The sequence below is a fragment of the Hibiscus syriacus genome, unplaced genomic scaffold (assembly GCF_006381635.1).
Source record: "Hibiscus syriacus cultivar Baekdansim isolate YM2019G1 unplaced genomic scaffold, ASM638163v2 tig00000773_pilon, whole genome shotgun sequence".
Classification (NCBI taxonomy): Eukaryota; Viridiplantae; Streptophyta; class Magnoliopsida; order Malvales; family Malvaceae; genus Hibiscus; species Hibiscus syriacus.
In genome coordinates this window covers 2175022-2180383 of record NW_024061823.1, presented here as the reverse complement: position 1 = coordinate 2180383, position 5362 = coordinate 2175022, and the positions used below count along the sequence as shown (strand labels likewise).

Here is a 5362-nt window from a genome sequence, read left to right as displayed (position 1 = left end):
TCGCTCCTACAAGAAGCAAATGGACTTCCAGATGCAATAAAGGAATATTTACTAGTATCTAAAAACCCTAAATGAAATTTGAAAAAAAGAGAGACAAATATAATGTAATAACGTGCTAGTAAACAAGCACCCAGAGAAGCAGTGATTGCATAATTACCATACCTTTTATACCAAACCCTTGAGCCTTGAAACAAGGCAAGTTGCACTTAAATGCCCTTGAGCCTTGAAACAAGACAAGTTGCACTTAAATGCCCTTGAGCCTTGAAACAAGACAAGTTGCACTTAAATGCTTGGCTAATTTGGCAGTGGAGCCAATTGGAGGAGGTCTAATCGGTTGCACAAACCGGATTGCCGTCTTTAGACTATACAATAGATGCCCTATGAAAAGGCCAGTGATGTATTATTCAACCACTGAGGAGTAACCTCCGCAGGTCGAGTTGTTCACTGCAGTAACTAGAAGGAACAGCTGAGATTTCCTGCCTTCCTTTCCACTCTTCACCAGGTTTCAAGTTTATGGGCTCCTCCACACAAGCAGCCTCTACACAAAGCATTTTAGTGTACTCGTCGTCGCCGAAATCGGCCATTGCCTTTGCTTTCTTATCCCATGGATTCCACACGACTGCAAAGTATCGGAACCGAACTGTAAGTCGCACATCTAAGCATGGTTGCATGCCTATCTGATAAGGTTAAATGAACCGTTAAGTTGCATAATTTGCTTCATCTTCAGCCATAAGTAAACAGTAAACTTGCAACATGTCCAACCCAAGTGTTATACAACTAAAACAAAAGTAGGCTATGTTGTCTGTAATAATAAACTCACCAGCATCCGGAAGTCCATCCTTTCGCAATTCTAATGTTCGTTTCCTATCATGGTCCAGGATGGCAATTTTTGTTGGTGTACTGAGATATACTTTATCCACCTTTCTCATCAACAAGACAGTGAACGCAAAACTAAAACTATAAGAATTAAAAAGAAAGTGAAGATATAAGCCTGTTTCTAAAAATATTGACACTAACTTCTGATTCAAATGTTATTGCATCCTCTTGTTCTGTGAACCGCTCTCTGTTCATCAAATTATCCAAATAATCCAATGTCTCTAGTCCTTCTACTCGTACTTCACTAAATAAAAGTAAAATGGAAAGAGCTGTAAAACACATAATGAGTATGTTCTAGCTCTATAATCTGTTTGACAATAGCAATATTTAGAACAGAGTTTCTGTTTTTCCACTAGAAATGGTTTTTTTTTTCATTCAATCTCTAACGTGAATGTGTTATTAGAAGGTGAAACAAAGAGAAATTGCTACCTGATATCGGTGACGAAAAGATAGGTCTGATAGGCAAATCTAAATGTAAATGGTTTTCCGTCAGTGTTTGTGTTTCTGATTCGAGATGTCAACATTAAATCACCTGTAGGTCCCAACGCTACCCTTAAGCGACACTCATACCTGCACATAATTGCATGTTTCTTAATCCAAATGATAAAACTAGGTATGCTAAATATACACAGTGCATACACAGATAGGTGACAACAAATGTTATCAGTGGATCCAGAAATCTATTGGCCAAAAAATTACATACATCCACATATAACACAAAACTACTGTACATGTAAGATTGATTTCAAATATAGTTCCATGTTAGATCCAAAAAAGCAGAATCCTAGTGCAATAAATTTGAGAATCCTTTTTACAGGAAAAACTAGAAATTTATAGAAGAAAAAAGAAGCACTATAATCTGGTTCAGACATTAACAGTTGTATCATGCTAGTTTCACTACTTCGTGTCAAAGAAGAGCATTGAAATTGAAATGCCAATTTCAATTAGATAGCTGTGCTAAACAATCAAAGTTCTTAATAACTCACCTACGAGGCCAGATCTTCATATCTTCTTCAGAACTCCTGAGGATTAAGTCAACAAAGGCCTTTTGAGAAATATTTGATGAACATGGTGGGGGATCAGGATCAACACTTCAAATTCGATTCCTTGCAAATCCATTCGCTCAAGAGAACCAATATTTCCCACCTGTTTCCAGCAAACAATTGAATTATGATACAAATATATAAAACTTGCAAAGACAAACAGATAAAAGTACTGAATCACATACTTGAGGGAAACAGATTGATATACCTCCACGAATAGTCCTAGGAGGCCTAAAAGTAGCCTGCAGAAAGCACACATTAAATGGAAAGGTAGTCATAAAACTAAGTAGACCAATAATTTTTTCTAATTTTCTTCTTGTTTAAAACTTAGTATACATTGATTGTTTCATTTAGATGTATTCCAGGTGCTTTAGGTAATTTTTGAAGTTTCATTTGTATCAAAAGGTAAGTACAAGTGATGATCATTTCAACTCTCCCCTCCTGAAAATATCAGAACTCATTTACTTCAAAATTGCTTTCTGAGCACTAACTTATTCTAATACATATACCTTACTACTAAGGAAAAGCAGTTCTTCCCCAAGTGCATTCTTCCAAGAAGTAACTTGACCTCCATACAAATATACCTGCTTAAGGGAAAAGAAAGTAGAATGAATCCGACAAATATTGATTGTTTCCTAAGTCTATATTAAGTATTTCAAGTTAAAAAGAAAAGAAGAGGAGGTGGAGAGAAGGAACCAAAAGGCATCACATTAAGCAGCATTCATGGCTTCCAAAGTATGAAATCGGACTTGAAGAACTCTAATTCCACTTTTAGGCATGTTTAATATAAGAAAAAATAAAAATCAACAAAACTGAAGGCATTCAAACAACCAATTCATGTTCTAATACCAATTGTTTGTAAAAAAACAAAAAAGAAAGTGAAATGTTCTGATGATTTGCAGGAAGTAAAATGGATATCATCTATACTAGTGTTGGAGCTTGAAAATTCCACAAGTATATAATTGACTATTAAGGGTGCAATTAACTACATATACTAACTTTATAATGAAACATTAACTTCCTTGTTTTCATGCAGTAAGAGCACGGTAAGCATATTAACAAGCTTCTGGACATTTAAGCTCCCTCCTCAGTGTATAGAATAGAGAAATCCTACTAACAAAATTGCACATGCAGAATCCCGTATACACTAACAAGGAAAAGTATAAAAGCATCTTATACATACTATTTCCACCAATTGATTCATATATTTTAGCTTCCATGCTCTTGCCATTGCAGTTCTCTTGTTTTGAATACAGTACAGACTTTATATTCAAGACAACGAAGAAATGATGAATTATACTTGATCTAAATTTATTGCAAACTTACGAATCATCACGTAATTTATTAAGCAAAACCGTAACACGATTCAACCATCATTCATCACTACAGTCAAGTAAGACAATATCATTATTCAAATCGATAAATATAGAGTAAACCGGAGGAATCACAGAATTTGATATTCCAAATAAAAATAACAAGAATCGTATCGTTCCAAAATAAAGAAAGAAAGAAAAATCGGATAAAAGAAGGCAAATGAGAGTTGGGATCAAGAGTGGAAACCTCAGCAGAGCAATGGCGAATCTCCCTTAAGATGACCTTATCGAGGCCATTGACACCTTTACAGTGCTCGACATGAACCTTATCGGAAGACATCGACGGAATTCTTCAATCTCTTCCTTGAGATCAATCGTTGTTTTCAAAAGATAAATAAATAAGAGCGATTATTTTGGATAGTTTTCGGAGGATGCTAATACTAATTAAGGAAATAATATCATATGATTACGAAAGAGCTTTCGTTATTTCTATATGCTGCTACTAAATACTATACATTTTATTTTTATTCTTTCCAATATCAATATTTTTTCAGCAAATAGAAGCCCACTGATTTTATTGGAAAAAATATAAAATTATAATGATAATTTACAATTATAAGTGTGAACTAAAAACATAATTAGGATATTTTCTATAAACATTAATACCAAACTATCCACCCAAGATCATATAGGGACCATAGAAGGAAAAAAATTAAAAATTCATTCAAAAAACTCAAACAAAATAAAGATGCTAATAGATTTGATTGAATCGATAAACGAACCACAATAAGGAATCAAGCAACTAAAAGACGACAATCGCAAATCAGAATCGAGTGTCATGAGAAAACTATCTCTTGACACAATCTGCATATCCAAATTCATCCGATGATCCAAAGTAGGGTAGATCTGTAGGATAATAAGCGTCATCTTGATTAACATGATAATATCAATGTTTTATTAAGGATAATTTGGAGTATGTTTGATTCACGAAATGTTGTTTGACTATATGAAATTTACAAAAACTTCACATTTAACATATTATGAATATAACTAGTATATTAAACAATGCTTAGGAATTAAATTTACATAACTAAATACTTTATTTATTTATTTTTAACGTAAAATAAATAATTAATAAAATATAGTTTTAGTAAGTTATACAAATACCCCTTCTGTTTTGCATATTTTATGAATCGGCCCCTAAATTTCTAATTGACATTTCACACGTTTGATTGAAATATGAATGAAATATATATATTTTTGACTCATTCACAATTTAATCCCTACACTATGTGTTAACTTGAAGATCTTCTAAGAAATAATATATCTTTGACTCTAAATTGATTCGAAATCTGAATGTAGTATTGATTGCTTGATCAAAATTCTAGTCGACGGTGTTACATGCATTGGGTTTACGAGCCTCTCTTCTTTATCAATTTCTATTTCTAACCTTAAACCCTTAAAACTCTTTGATCAATGGCGGATGCATGTATTATTTAAGATACGTATGTATCTACTCTGAAATTTAAACTTTTTTTTTTTATGTTAATTGTCCATTTTGTTGGTGGTATCAAACTTAAAAATTTTATTTCCGTCTGCACTATACAAAAATTATTATTATATATATATATATATATATATATATATATATATATCTTGAAAAATATTTCTATATCGGACATTTTTCTTGATGATTGCTGAGTGTAGAGGAATGGATACTTTTTGCATCCACAAGTTCAGATTCTTCATCACCATCAAAACAGACTTCTTTAATGTTATTAGCAATCAAATTATCTTGAGTGGATTGAGGGCCCTCATCGATTTGTTATCGATTAATCTATCAATTTTCGCGGGTTTTTTTTTTGCCTAATACCCTAAGCGGATCAATTATTTAGAATATTAGGTCAGTCTAGCTTTTATTTTGGGCAATACGACAATTGTTACAGTGCACTAGAGACTAGTCACCTCGAGGTGACGAGTTCCCTCATGTATTTTTTTTAAATGGTTCTTGCCTGGTGAGCCCCACGTGGGCTATTGTTTTATTTTCATTAAAGGTGTCAATTCCCTTAAAAATTATTTTTTAATTACAAAATAAAAATAAAATTTTTAAATTTCAATAAAAAAGATGGA

The 5362-nt window shown here is 32.8% G+C and overlaps 1 pseudogene; it reads right to left on the bottom strand.

Annotated features, from left to right (window-relative positions):
• Window positions 1–334: 334 nt before the first annotated feature.
• On the bottom strand, window positions 335–3625 carry LOC120217835 (annotated as a pseudogene).
• Between the last annotated feature and the right edge of the window lie 1737 nt (window positions 3626–5362).